Source organism: Rhodnius prolixus, unplaced genomic scaffold (assembly GCF_049639745.1).
Source record: "Rhodnius prolixus isolate KJV_2025 unplaced genomic scaffold, Rpr scaffold_8, whole genome shotgun sequence".
NCBI lineage: Eukaryota > Metazoa > Arthropoda > Insecta > Hemiptera > Reduviidae > Rhodnius > Rhodnius prolixus.
The window spans coordinates 26939977-26956377 of NW_027411593.1; the positions used below are offsets into that span (position 1 = coordinate 26939977).

The following is a 16401-nucleotide window of genomic DNA, read 5'->3' on the forward strand; positions in this document are numbered from 1 at the left end:
ATTTTACTCCGTAATGAGTGCGTATTTAATTTAGGCATTTAAACTAATCGTTTTCTTAACGTTTTTGCGAAACCATAGTACATTATCTAAATATACGGTGTCGTGTATTTTTTTTGATCAGCTTTAACGTTATTATTATTTTGTAATAAATAATTCTTAATATCCTTGTTAAGTAGGAGGAAAATTAAAAATAATAAATAAAATTGCCAAATAACGGGTTTCTAGAATATTCTAAATAATAAAAGAAAACGCGAAAATAGTTGGCCGATGAGTTAAAATTAAGACAAGCCTATCTACCTCTTTAGACATTTCTAAAACACCTTTTTTTCACAAGATAAACCCAACTGAAATCACATTACAGCAGGCTAAATGCAATATTTATACGTTTATTAAACGTAATACATTCCAAAAAGCAGGCATTTGCCACCAATACCAGTGCAAGAACGTAGAATGTTAGCCTCATATCGTTTAGTCCCCCTCTACACCAAAAACAAAATAAACAAAAGGTATAGAAATATTAATTCTGTAGAATGACCTCTACAGACACAATCAGCAGGAATAGTGAAAAATTAAATGGAATGATAATTAGCTTTTGAAGTACAATGAATAAAGCAAAACAAATAATAAATTTCATTTGTTCTAATAACATCATAATACATATGAAAATATGGCTGGTTATTCTGGATTTAATTGAATAATGTTTTGTTTGTTTGTCAATAAATGTTTTGATTTAATAGACATTGTACAGCAATAATTGTTACTTAGAAATTGCAAATTTAGGAAAATCATATGTAATACTTATAAGATAAACCCAACTGAAATCACATTACAGCAGGCTAAATGCAATATTTATACGTTTATTAAACGTAATACATTCCAAAAAGCAGGCATTTGTATTAGGGTAAAATAAAATTCTAAAAAGTTAAATTTAGGAAAGCAATACAGGGTGTCCCAAGCTATATGGATAACGACTTTTTCTCGGAAACTAAGATAGCTAGAAAAAAACTAAAAAATACGTGTTCCCTTAGTTTTTTGTTAGAAATCCAAATTTAATTTGTAAATATTTTTCGGTGCTTCCAGAAGCGAGATACAGGCACCTACTTCAGTTTTTCAAATGGGGAGGTGTGGTTTTTATTTCAAAAATGGATTCCTCTATTTTTTTAAAGAAAAATTTACTTGAACGGTTTTTTTCTGTGAGCGATATTTTAGAAGTTATGAATGAAAACATGATTCTTATAAGAAATTTCAAAATGATATTATAACGGTTTTTTGATTGAATAAGAAGAAAAGTACTATTTTATTATAAATTTTACTCCTCAATAATATTACAGATCATGCTCGAATTGGCCTCCACCATTAGAGATGCATAGACATGCTGTTTCCTGCCAATTGTCCCTTACTGCCAAAGAAATAGATTCGGCTTTAACCGACCTACACGTATCTATTATTCTTTGCTTTAGTTCATCTACAGATGCCAACCCGGCTTGATTCTGATGCACCTAGATTTAGAAATGCTTTTAGATAAGCAGAAATAAGGAAAGAAAGAAAAAAAGTTATGAATAATCACCTTGTTTTTCAGGTCCCCCCAAAGGAAATAGTTCATAGGTGTCAAATCCGGTGAGAGAAGTGTCACTGAATCGCCCCCTGTGTCGATATAACACCATCAGGAATGTAAAGAGATATCTCGGTAGACAATTTGATGGGCATGTTATATCGACACGGGAGGCGATTCAGTGGCCACCTCGTTCACCGGATTTGACACCTACTTCTAAATCTAGGTGCATCAGAATCAAGCCGGGTTGGCATCTGTAGATGAACTAAAGCAAAGAATAATAGATACGTGTAGGTCGGTTAAAGCCGAATCTATTTCTTTGGCAGTAAGGGACAATTGGCAGGAAACAGCATGTCTATGCATCTCTAATGGTGGAGGCCATTTCGAGCATGATCTGTAATATTATTGAGGAGTAAAATTTATAATAAAATAGTACTTTTCTTCTTATTCAATCAAAAAACCGTTATAATATTATCATTTTGAAATTTCTTATAAGAATCATGTTTTCATTCATAACTTGTAAAATATCGCTCACAGAAAAAAACCGTTCAAGTAAATTTTTCTTTAAAAAAATAGAGGAATCTATTTCTGAAATAAAAACCGCACCTTCCCATTTGAAAAAATGAAGTTGATGCCTGTATCTCGCTTCTGGAAGCACCGAAAAAAATTTACAAATTAAATTTGGATTTCTAACAAAAAACTAAGGGAACACGTATTTTTTAGTTTTTTTCTAGCTATCTTAGTTTCCGAGAAAAAGTCGTTATCCATATAGCTTGGGACACCCTGTATATGAAATTTTTTGAAGCGATTTCTTTTAGGATTTCTCGCACTACGGAATGTTTACTTTACTATGTTTCTCACACATTTATTTTAATTTAATTTAAATTTAAGATGTTGTCTAAAGAACGTGTTTATAACTAGAAGGAACAATGCAATTTGTACTTTCGAACAGACTTATAAAGCAGAACTGATGATAGACCAGCTCTTACCACAGTAAGAAATAGTTATGGCTATAAGCTTCAAGCTCATCGGGTAGATTGGGAAGTGGTTTAAGAAAAAACCTTTTTTGGCATCATCCCCTTAAGTAAATTCAGCGCTACGTCTCAATCATCACTTTGTTTCTTTCTAGCATCCGTTCAAACAATCAGCCACGTCTACCTCTTGCTTACAAATCATCAATTCATATTTAATCATTCCTTTTCTTAATTAAGAAATAAATTAAGTTAGTTTGTAGGTTGTATTTATAAGATAAAATATAAAGAAGTATGTTCCTTAATTAAAACTGTCTGGTAGGACAAGGGTTGATCGTCAAAAAACTGCAAACTGTCAAAAACACCCAGCTTTGACAATGTTTTTTTTTTCTCTTTTTCTATAAAAGATAAAATTTCCAAATTTTCTTTAAAATATAAGGCCAATCATAGTTTGTAAGTGCAATTTTTTGTATTTTGCAACATCGCATAATTTGTAAATCATCTATCATGTCGTAATCATTTACAAATCACATTTCTCACAATATCTCTTCTAATAGTTCCGCGCACCAGTGTACACATAAATTCTCAAGAAGGTGATAAAACTGCTAGAAATCAGAAGGAAGAGTACCATTAGCCTTTGGCTGAAATTGCCAGAACCAAAAGGTCGCTACTCCAAAACGATGCACCACACAGACATACAAACAGGACATTTGCAGCCTGAGAAAGCTCATGAAACGCCAGTTTAGATTTAACGAAAACAGAGAACAGCGTTGCAAGTGTTATTTTGGGTGTACGGCTTTTGTTTTTATCGTTGTGATTTTGACTATCGGCGAACGAAAATTCCTGCAGACCTGTCAATGAGTAGGGTTACCTTATGGTTGGTTTCCTAAAGACCTAGAAACTAGTCACAAAAGTGACTGTGAAGGTCAATAAGGATTAAGGAAAGTATACTCTGCTGGAGAGGCTATGACGGTAAAGAGGCACTCCAATTTAATTCTATAAAGGCAGGAATGAAAGTTAAGTTGAGGAAGATTACTGCTCCAAGTTACCAAGCATTACCTCTTAAGGCAGCATCTAAATAGAATGGGACAAGCTGCGAAACCCACAGTGTTGGAAATACTGCCAGGGTGAGGGAGCCCTAACTCCAAAACCATCTTCTTAAATGTAATCAATCTGTGAAACTGCTAGAGTTGGAGCTGTAATTAACATTGCTTCAGTAAACCCATTGGGTCGCAACGACTAATTAGCTATCTTCCTAAACCATGTGCCTTCATGACAATAACAACAATAATTGTGTGAGCTATTCACAGCTGTTTGTTAGTGAATGGTTCATCGCTAAACTGGTTCCTGAACATTAATAAATTAATTGTCTTAAAGTTCAATTCTTCTTGCCCAAAAAAGTCACCAACCTTCCATGATCTATCTTAATAACTCCCGTATCTTAACAATAAAATATTTTTTAGCTGCCAATCTTATAGCAACAAAGGGAGACAAACAATAGAGGTTATTATTTTTTTTTTTAAAGAAATACACAACACTCAATGCTCTTTTAAATTCTAAGTTTACATTGGTAAATACGTTAGTAAGCGAAGACTTATCTTAAAGTGCTTTCGCGGGTTCCCGTTTCCTGTTTCCGTGGAAACAATCGATCCCAAATTGCGCGCGCGCGGGCTACAGAACACTATAGAAGTATAGAAGCGCGCTGGTTAGCCAAATATTTGTATATTTATAACAAATTAATTCACTAACCATTTGAAATTAATTTTTCTTCTTTTAATAGAAATTAATTTAATTTTAAAACAAAAAAAAAAATACAAAATTAAAATGTTTTCAAATTTCAGTTTCTATTGTCATTAAAGATTGTCTTTGTTTATTTGATTTTTTAATTAATGGAAATATTTTTAAAATTTTCTTTTTAGCCCTTATTAAGAAAATATTGTAAGGAGTTACAGGAGAGCGACCCCGCCCAATGCGGTAGTTACAGGAACCGTCCAGGGTGCCTTCTCTAAGGTTATCCTTCCCTTACAATTTTTCCTATTATAACTTACATATACATTTAATTACTTTGTTTTTAAATTAACAACTTGTTTAATAATAAGCAACCAATTAGAACTATATTATCACTTCAATAATCCGCAAAGTTGAATACGATAATTAACGTAACCCACTTTTTACGAATCTCACATTATTATTGAAAACTTTTTAAAATAAAATAATCCAATTCTATTCATATTTTAACACCCATTCGAGAAAAAACTGCCTCAAAATACATTTGAATGTGTGTTTATGTTTATATCAATCATTCTTTGGAGGAAAATAAAGAGGCTCGAAACTCAAATTTTGACTCTATTTTATTGAAATTAATTAAGCAAACGAATGAATTGAATTTCTTTTTTTCAGTAAAACATTTAAATGTAATAATTTGCATTCAAAAAATAATCTTTAGTTAATTACGTTAAATGAGTGTTAAATAATAACGAATTTAGTTATTTAAAATTCCTAATGATTTAAAATTTAATCTAAAAAAAAAATAAAATAAATAAATGAAACCTTATAAGGACTACCAATCCCCTGTGCGCACTTCAAAGAAGGTTATCCCAACGAGATTTCCTACCTTTAAGTTTATGTAAAAAATAATTTACACGCAACAATTTATAATTACAGCGAATTATGCGAGGCGATTGAAAATTTAAATAAATGAATGAAATTAAAAAAAAATAAAATAAAATTAAAGAGCGCATTGCGTAAAGAGTGATGAAGTTGAAAAAAAATCGAACAATTTATAGTCGCAATATCTTCATTGCGCATCTCTCTGACGTAAATAAAAATAAATTATTTGAGTTTAAAAGAAAAGAAAAAAGAAAAATTTAGATATTAATTACAGTTTATTTATATTTATATCCCATTTTTGGTATCTTATTTTGTAACGGATCTGTTAATGCTGCTGTTATTTAACTTAAAAAAAAAAGAATATTTATTAAAAATAAAGCAAATGATAAAAGGCTACAGAGTTGTGGGAAAACAAAAAAATGTAATATTGTTATTGGGACTCTGAAATGCTGGTTGTATTATTACAACTGGGAGGTGCGAGATTATTGCGGGTCGAGTTCAGCTGGTCCTTCAGGGGCTAACCAGGTCTATACACCCGCTCCAAATGGGAAAACTCACTTCACAGCTTTCTTTTAATAAACAGTCCATGTTTATGTAATATTGATTTCTATTTATTTACAAGCATAACTTCTGAGGTTAAGTTTTCAAATTTAATTGTAAATTAAATTGTAAGCTGGTGACTAATGGGTAGGCAACTTGGGATTATCATTAAAGAAATTAGAATAAAATTTACTTTGTTAAAGTAAATAAATCTAATTCTAATTCAATATTATTTTATAAGGGCCAAAGGGTTCACCGAACTAACCCGCAACACTTCGCAAAAAAAAAGGGACAAAAATTTAAAAAAAATTCACACCGCAGCTAAATGAAAAACTTCCGAATAGTCCACCAAAATCTCGTATCAATTTTCCATTTTCTAAAAGAAAAATTGTTGATTCAATCATTCTTTTTACTTTTATTACTTCTTCCTTGTGTTTGTTTTTTGAGTAAAAGTAGAACTATGATGGAAGGTTTTTGTTTGTATATAGTACTTACGTCGGTGCATTGGTATTGGTGATCATCGCCCGTCAGTATGAAGGCTCATGCCGTGGTCTGACACTTGGCTGGCTTTGCACAGTACTGAACCCCGGCCGACGGTCGCACGCCCTTTGTCGATACCGCCCCTAACGGAACCCACACACAACACACACCCATACCCTAAAAATACGTTAGGTATAGATGGTTACAGACGTTTAACTTATCCAGGATAAGTTAAAGTTAACAATTTATTAAGAAATAAATATTATTTTCATTTATTGTTTTTAAATTTTGCATAAAATAAATGGGAAAAATAATAATAATTTGTTGTTAGCTCTTTAATTAAAAATGTACAGCTAACTCTGCTTAGAGTTAGTTCTTTTTACAAAAAGAGAGTGGCTTCAAGATTGATGGAGGTACATCGCAGAAACAAGAGATGCGTTGAAGTCACATATTTATTTATTTATTTATTTATTTACAAGACGGGCAATCACCCAGTTACAAAGAAATATAATTTAAAATAACATTTAATAATAACTCAATATATAATAATTATAGAATATACATATATCATACATTTATACATATATATATCATAGAATAGAAATAAAGATAAAATAGAAATAATATATACACATAATTTACTTAATAGATAAACAAAATACTTCAAAATATGTACTATAAAATATACTTTAAAAATAGAAACTTTACTCAATTAATAAATCTTTACATCACAAATAACAGGTAAGTTTTCCCTAGTACCAATCACCGCAAAATCAGCTATTTAACAAATGTTTCAACTCGATCATGTTGGTGTTGAATATATCAAAATCAGCGGGTAGATGATTAACTTGATCCGCAACTCTTGGAAAATAACTGAACTTACGATAATTGGTGCCATGGCACACTTTAGAAAACACTTGTTTTTGTCAAGTACCGTTTGTTGACACGTGAAAATTTAACAATGATAAAAGTTCAGGGCAGTTTATATTATTATTTAGAATTTTGAAAATAAAATTTAAGTCTGTGGCTTGTCTACGAAACTGTAAAGTACTCAAACCAGTAAATTCCATTACGTCATCGTACGGTACCTCCGTCATGACTTTTGTCTCTCGATACCAGAGCAATCTTAGGAATCTTCTTTGAAGTGATTCAAGTTTGTTGACGTAAGTTTTCTGATAAGGAGACCATAAAGCAGAGCAGTACTCAAGAATAGGTCGCACCATTACTTTGTAAAGGATAATTATGGTTCTGACATCTTTAAAGTTTCGAGTAGATCTAGATATAAAGCCAAGCATTTTATTTGCCTTTGTGACTATGGAGTTCATGTGGAGGTTGAATGAAAGGTTAGCACAGAACGTAACACCAAGGTCCTTCACTACATTAGATCTACTTAGAGTTGAAGCATGAAGAGAATAATCGAAGTTTGTACACGTCCGACTACGATGATAGGATACTACCTTACATTTAGAGATGTTTAGGCTCATATCATTTTCATCGCACCAAACACTCAGTCTATGAAGAGAGTTTTGGAGGAGGAGAAAGTCATCCGCAGAGTTAATGGCAGTATAAATATTGAATAAATATTGGGCCCAGCAGTCTTTTTACCTTTCCACAGAATACGCACAAAAAATAAATAAAAAGTACAAGAAAGAATTAAAAAAAGTCAATTTAAGATATATATATTATTTTAAAAGATATTCAATACTCCGGAACATATTATATTTCCTTAAATATATGAATACATATAAGACAATATGTATTGTTTCAACTAAAGTGTAAGTAAACTAAATATGGACGGTGGCAACTAACGAAAATTCTTCAAGATAAATATTAATCACTAAATAAAATCGAAAGCCTGGACCGGGGGAATTGAACCTACTAACCAGCAATAAATCTAAGCTTTGCGGGTGTTGTCTTTAACCACTCGGCTATCGTAGCGCCTTACATGTATGTTAATAATAACAGCAATTTTAATTTCGCTGATCGTTGCAATTATTTGTTTTTTTTACATTCCTGACTGGTTTCATATTTTCACCACCAGAGATTAATTATTAATAAAACTTTAACTATATTTTCGTACCACTCTTCTTTGAGTCAGCAAATTTAGTACGAAACGGAAACAAGATTAGGGGTCATATTTACTGCACCAAACTAATTAATCAGTAAAGGATAAATATCTGAAACTGGTCAGGAATGTTTAAAAAAATAATTGTTCGCCAATTCGGGTAAAATAAAATCTGTTCTTGTTTTAGACAGAAGGTCTAAACGCGAGAACCTATTGTCTTAGATTGAAAATGAATGTGTTCTGATTGAAACATCTTAGAAATACGTAAAAAAGAAGCTTTGCATTTTTATTGGACCCTGAATAAGAAAGTTTTGTTATAAATAATTTAGAAGATATTCATCAGTCTACAAATTAAATAATAGTAATAGTAATAATTCTTATCATTATTTGAAATACTTGGGTCAGGGAGAGACAAGCGATGGATGAACTTTTATGAAACCAAAAGAAAGAAGAACGTTTACAAACGTATGCTAACGAGTATAGGTGGAACGTGGTTTCTAGAATTCGGTAGCGTTAGAATATTCAATTACAGCCCTATACAGCTCTTCTGCTGAAATTTATTTGTAAGAGAATTCATGTTCCCAGTGTGTTTCTTTTTCAGGCTCATCTTTTTCAATTCTCGTAGAATACTTGATGTTTAGGAACCAGGTATTTTTTTAAAATTTCAATGTATACGCATTCAGTAGCACGTCTTTATTTTTACTAATGGTGCTGCAGTCCCGACAAGATGAAGGTTGCTCCAGCTGAAACTTTTGCGGCAAACTATTATGGGGCATTTTATCGAAGACTCATAAAAACTGTTAACGATTCCTTCACTCTCATCGCGCTCAATTTCCAAAGGTTAAAATGGATATTGCTGCATTTATTGGTGTAGTTTTTTTAAAGAAACCTCTGTGAGACCAAAAGGATCTTCTACATCACAACCGATTTGTGTTGGATAAGGAATGGGACAGGATTAATGGGGTTATCGTTGAAATTCTTTCCTTTTCTTGATTAACATGCCTTCAACTCTGGTTAGTATGTAATCAAATGTTGAAATAGACATTCGAAAATACGCATGAAACTTGCCAGGTTGCTTCCCCGAAGTTCTTGGTACAAATGATGGAATTCAGCTTGTTCGTGTCAAGTCCTGTTTATATCATGTACACTGCAGCTCCTGCTTCTAATCTGCTGAAAATACCAAATTTTCAAGGAAGAATTTTCGTATACAATAATTCCTCGTCGAAAGGAAAAACGCGACTAAACTCGTCACTATGTGCATACGACTCTTTGCTCGTTGCTCATCGCTCACTCTGATTTGAAGCAACTACTCGCTTTGCTCGCCACTCCACTATTCTTCCAGCCTAAGTTTGCAGATCGCATTTACTGCACTGTAACTTGCAAAATTTAGAAGTATTTTGAAGTATAATACTTATTTACATTATTGAATTCCAAATATGTTAACAACTTTTGATACATGTTTAACTCCTTAGTGCTAGAAAACATCGTTGATTTTATCCTGCACAGCTGAATTCTTTTTGTATTCCTGCGGTTTAATCCGTCATCAGCGGTTGTTCAATCAGATTGCTGTTGAAGAATTTGACTTCAACTATCTCTCCATCTCATACTGCACTTGATGGTATTACCAACAACTGTTAGAAGTACAAACTACTGACGCCAACGCGACTGTCGGATCACTATTTATATCAGTTTATTCTTCATACAATTATTTTCGCCACTTTAAATAGTTTTAATATCTTAGAGAAGCTGCAGTCTATTATGCAACAATTTACTAGATTTGTTAAAGGTGTATGTTCATGATTTTTTTTTAATGCAATTGCATGCAATTTAAATTCAGCTTCTGTCATGAAATTTTTACGTGAACTGCTTACATATTGGTAATTCTTTAGCAAAATTAGTATTAAACTATTCTGCACTATTAGGTGCATTGCCAGATACTTTCTATCTTAGTTTACTAATTTCTACGTAGCTTTTTTTAGTGCATTAAAATTGTCCTTTTTAGTTTCATTTTGCCTCGCTTCAAGTATTCAACTAATTTAGTTGTCTATATATAACAGCCTTTTCGGTACCCTGAATTAAAATGTGACCTCCAAAAACAACTAGAATCTGTGAAATTTTAGTTGATTGCATAAAACGCTGGTCTAATTCTCGAACGTTTAGACTTCGTTTATTCGAAGAGCTAATAAATCAAACTGTTATGGTGATTCAAAGGTACACTAAATTATTAGTATTTATAAAAGATTAATGAAAACTATATTTTATTTAAAAAAAAAAAAATTTTAGGTTAGCACAACCTTTAACTACTTTACAATAAGCAGGCTGAGAGCGAACCACGCGGTGTGCGGATCGTATCTTCACAGGATCAACAAAAGGTCCTCTCCTCTTTGCGTAGATTGTAATGAGGAGGAGGATTTCAAATATACAATAATGATATGTCCACGTTATGTGGTAGAAAGGAAACGAATGTTTGACGATATATACAGGTATTTAGATGCACCATTTCGCTACGAAGGCATAATATTCTCCACCAACATCTATGTGTTTAAGTCTATAGCAGAGCTAGCAATGAAATATGAATGTATTTAAAAGTTATAGCCGATTAAAATGAATGGAAGAAAATGATTAGGGAAGGATTACGTGATTTTAATTTCGGTTAAGCTATAAGGATGGCAGGAGCACAGAGTACTGCTCCCCATCCATTAGCTGTAGTTTATGTAAATAGCGGTATATAGTAGAAAGATGAATGTGTGAAGCGAATGTATTTATAAGTAAGAATGGAGAGTGAGTGATATTATAGTGATAAGCACCTAGACCTAGACGATGCTGGCTGTATGGCGAAAGCCAATGCAAAAAAAAAAAAAAGTCTGATCAATTTATTGATTTACAGGACTATAAGAAACATTTATGTGTCAATTTAAATTCAATCATCACGATCATCAGTATTCAAGGATTCAGGATATCGAGTGGAGAGGCAATTTATCTACAAATTTGGCAAAAGCCAATGCCAAACCCCCTCCCACCCGCAAAAAAAAACACTTTACATGCTCCAACAGTCTATAAGCAAATGTTGGCATTGCACTGTAAAAATGCATTAATCTCTCATTTGTAGGTACTAAAGGTACTAAAAGGTATTTCTAATCAAGAAAACTAGCGACAGCAAAAAGAAACGTCATTCACGTGATAACTAGAGTTGTTAAAGAAGTTAAGAGCGATGCAGGCAGCTGTTGCAACCATTCTAACACATTATCTATTGTTCCTGTAGACAACTACACCGTAAATCATTTCTCAACTATAATTGCTACAGTCAAACAATAGTTGTGCGAAGTTTTCTCACAAAATTTTTTAATATTTTTATTAAATTTATGAAAACATTATTATTTAATTTTAATTTTTTTCTCTTTTTATGAAAACCAGAAGAGCGTCAAATACTCACAGATGAGATGTTCTCACAAGAGGCGAAGTTACCTCCATAGTTGATTATGAGGAATGGTGTAACCCTTGCTTACACAAACTGGTTGGCATACTTTGTCCTCCAAGTCGGTGGTAACTATGGAACTTGGTAGGGCAAGTTTTACATTGTTTCTCCCTTTATCCAAGGCATTCTGTTCGTGCTTTAAATTGTCTTTTACCCGGTCCGTCTGCTCCCTATTCTGGCAGTACTCGTAACCCAAACCTCTTCCTATTTTACAACATCTCTTTTATAACAGCATAAAATTTAAACTTCCTAGCAAAATATTGTACTGTACAAAACAAAATGTTTTTACCAAAATATGTTTTGTATAACATAAATGAAAGAAATACTTGCCATATTTTAGTATAATGTTTAAAAATATTTACGTTCAAAGAATACTTCAAACTGTACAATTGAGAGGGAAACTTAGAAGCGCAGTAAAGATTTCTTTAAAACTAAGCATTAATAATATTAATGAATATAAACTTTAAAACATGAACACTTTTTCAAAAAATAAATAACATTCCGCTTGCAAACGTACATTCCATCTAAAAATATGAACGGTAACTTCTTAATACGAGCGCCTTGACCCTCTTCTATTTATCATAGGACTCTAAAACTACACATGTGTAATGATATAAGTCTCTTCATAGGTTACGTGCCAATTTGCAACTCAGAACTGATAAAGATCTTAACAGTTGCAGAAGTGTTGTGAGGTTTAAAAATGGACCGAGTAGAATACAGAGCGGTCATCAAGTTCCTTCACTTGAAAGGACGCACACCAAAGAAGACGTTGGATGAAATGAAAGAGGTTTATAGTGATGACTTCCCGTCATATTATGTAGGTAAGAACTGGCGTGGATAATATAAATGTGGTCGGACTTCGGTGTAAAAAGCTCCAATTCTCGGCTAACAGTATTTTGGGACCATGGGGAGTAGTATTGATGGATTTCCTAGCATAATCACTGAGGGTACACTATGCTTCACTGTTGCGGAAATTGCAAGGAGGCCATCAGAATCAAGAGACAAGGAATGCTCACCAAACTACAACTCACACGTTGCTCAAATGGAAGAAGCATCCTCCATTGGCTTTGAAATTCCACCGCATCATCCTTATTCACCCAACCTAGCACCATCGGACTTACACTTCTTTCAAACAATTAAAGTTATTTTTGAAGGGCAAGTATTTGCCAGATGATAAGACTAGTGCTGCACGAGAAACGAGACAAATCTCGGTCTCGGTACCGAGACCGAGACGAGACTTGAGCAACCGAGACCGAGACCGAGATCGAGACATGATATATATCTCGTCGAGAAATCTCGGGCTCGTCTCGGTTTTTCAAATATTAATTTTTAGCTACAAAATTATAAAATTGTGTTCTTTATTAATAAATAATCATTACGGGTATTGAATTAATTATTAAAAGTTACGATTTTATTATATATGTTCAATATTACTACATCTATTTGACTTCGAATTACATAAGTAAAGTAAGCAAAGTAAAGTAATCGCCTATTTTTCAGGCGGGGCTTTACGTCCAACTACCAATTAGGTGTTGCGGACGGAGGCGACTAGCAAACTTACTTTACTCTAAATTTCTTCTACTAACCATTAAATAAAATCCAAGGCCTAAGACCGGGAATCGAACCCAGTACCACAATAGCTTCGCAGGTCTCGCACTATTTTCGTTTTTAAGATACTCTTTGCCTAAGCATTGATACATAAAAGAGCTTTTACTGAGTCAGAAGTTAAAGAAGATCTTCTATTGGTCATTATCATCGCAGCTTGCGAAAATAATCTTTCCGATGGCACTGAAGTTGCACAGATACTAAAAATATCTTTTGCCATTCTAGACAAATTTTTGAAGGAATTCTCGTGTTTTCCACCATTCTAAAATGTCAACGTCTACTGGTGCTTGGTCTAATTTGGTATAATTAATTATTTCTGTCTTCCATGCTTCGGTGATATTTGCTGATTTTTGAGCAAATGGTGCAAAAATATTGATGCAGTCGTCGTCGTCGTCAAAAGGTGAATCATCAGATTCTTTATCTTCACCAACAGCCATAACTAATAGAGCGGGAAGTTTGTTGGGAGGTGTATTTTTTATTTCACGAATCGACTTGTTATAGTAGACAGATATGTTATTTGGGTCTTTCATTTGGCGCGTTTTTAACATCTTTTTGAAATTATATAAAGATATATAACAGTAATAGTAACATATGATGCATTGAAGTGTAAGTAGTTGTCTTCTTTTACACACATTTTCATTACCAATATATAAATTAAAATAATTATTAGAAAATAATAACATTTTTTGAAAAGATTATTAATAGCAAACCATTTTTAATACTTAAACAAAAATTCAAAAAAACTGAGACCGAGACCGAGATATCTCGACGAGACCGAGACCGAGATTTGAGCGACCGAGATCGAGACTGCGTAAAGTCTCGCCTCGTCTCGGTCTCGAGCAGCACTAGATAAGACTTTGATTTCCAAAATTAACAACGTGACTTTTAGAGCAACCTGTCGGCTTTAAGCGAAGTGTATTTACACTTTCTTAAAGAGAGGAGAGAAGTGCCCCTAGGTGGCGCTTGTGTAGAGAAGGTCTAATAACTCATTTAAGCCAAGTTTCATTGTTCTCAGACAGGATGTGTGTCAGGGGGAATCTGCAATGAATAGCCTCTCGTAGCTATACTAAACCAAAATAATTTTTAAAACCATAATTATTGTGTTACTTGAAATCTCGGATTCCTAAAGAAATAATATTTATTTGATAAATTAGACTAGCAATGTTTTTTCCAATTGGAGATCTGACATATCTGTTACAGTTACTGAAGACAAATATTTTTCTTTTAACCATTCAATTGGTTAATAAATTTTAGGTTATTTTCAACCAAACAATATCACAAGATTTACTCTGGTTTTTTCTAGAAAAGTGGTCCGATTATAGAAAGCACATCCTGTTGAGAAGAATTCTTGCACAATAATGCCCTAGAAGAGACCAAAACAGATGATATCTGGAAGAGCAACGTTCCTAGAGCAACAACCGTACAATAGAGCTTCATTGCCGGGATTCACCACAAAAATTGATCACTTCTAGGCTGTTCGACGTCTGGATGTTCAACTTACGGGTCAAAAGACAACCACTGCCAGCTCGATGACCAATAAAATGGTACGAAGAGCTTAAAATCGTAGAAATCAGCGAATTGACCTTGTAATAGGCCTAGTAATAGACAAACAGACGACACATTTTCATTAGTAAGATATTTCGGTTAGTTCAGATGGAGAGAAAACTATTTTACTTCTTTAACAACAAACCAAATCGTTTTGCCCTACACAATAATAATGGTGTTACGATTAAAATTTGCATAATTAAGGTATTATTGAAATTGTTTACATTAAGCGCTAGCCGAGAATCAGCGCAAAAAAACAGACGCTCTACTGTAAAAAAGAATGCGCGAAACTTTTAATTATCTCAATTGTGAGAAAATAAAGCAATGTCCTCTTTGTTAGCTTAAAGCTTAACTTCAAATTGTTGTACGGGTTACTGTTACGAGTATTTTTGTGCCTCTTGGGGCTTCTAGTCCAGCTGGAGAAACGCGATGGAAAACCTCTTCCACTTCTCTGTCCATCGTGGCCACCAGATGTTCATCAACTCAACTAATTAAAATATAACCAGATGTTTTTTCCTATTTTTTTTTTTTACAGTTTCGTCTTGTTCACTTTTTATTTCAGCATAATTATTAACTTTCCTAGGCACTGCCAGTTTTAGGTGATATAATATGGGTCAAAATTAAACTTAGTGGGAAGGCTAAAGAAAGGCTGATTCAGGTGTTTGTAGTTTTCATTACATAATTCATGTTTTATTTAAACACTTTGATGGACATAACTACTTGAATTTAAGTTTTGAAATGACCTGCATGATTTGTATGCTGGCACAATACGTATTCTTCAAGAAAGGTATTAAAAGGTTAGGGCTGAAGAAGTCAATCCTTTGTCAATGCGAATTGAATGCAGGTTTTACTCTTAGAATGAACAGTTCTGCAGTTTCCAACTTCTTGTTTTTCCTGTCTAATCGTGTTTATAGAACATCATATTATTATTATTTAAAAAAATAATAATAATACGTAATGCAGCCTAGCGAAAAATCTGATGAAACTTCTGAATTTATAACAATAATCCCAAAATGTAGGGAAGCCAAATCCATTGTAAACCTCTGCGTGATGTCCCCAAGACTGTTGCTGCTAGCTGCAGGTCTACCGAGGAAAGTTCTTGTCCTATAGACGGAAACGATATAAATTCTCAATTTCACAACTGTCTATAGTACTGATGATGTAAAGTAAGCCATCCTGAGGATAGATTGTTGAGCAGGTTGGGAGAAAAGTATGCCAGCCGAGACCATGGCTTCATGAATCCCGTTCCAAAGAAAGCCTCGAAGTGTTATCGCATGCTTGAGAGGATATTTGACTTCCCCAGAAAGTCTGTGTGGAATGGCGAAAGATTAAAAGAAAGTTATCCTCTCTTAGAGAAATTCCTTCCCTCTTCTTCCTACGATTGTCCTACACAACCAGGATATGTCCAGTCTGAAATTGGACCTGGTATCAGGAGTTTATTATCCCATTTATCGTCTTGCTCAACTCAAGAATTTCGCTAGATTTTGGAAACTTCTCCTCGTTAAGCATAGGACACGTACCTTACATCCGTATTTGATCACGGATGATCACTGATGCG

The 16401-nt window shown here is 33.4% G+C and overlaps 1 protein-coding gene across 2 annotated transcripts in view; it reads right to left on the reverse strand.

Annotated features, from left to right (window-relative positions):
* Window positions 1-6288, reverse strand: part of nAChRalpha1 (nicotinic acetylcholine receptor alpha1) — a 389306-nt gene extending 383018 nt beyond the window's left edge. For both annotated transcript variants that reach the window (XR_012456510.1, XM_074122086.1), the window contains exon 1: window positions 6169-6288. The gene's annotated coding sequence lies outside the window, so the exon portion shown is untranslated. The remainder of the gene's footprint in view (window positions 1-6168) is intronic.
* Window positions 6289-16401: the final 10113 nt, after the last annotated feature.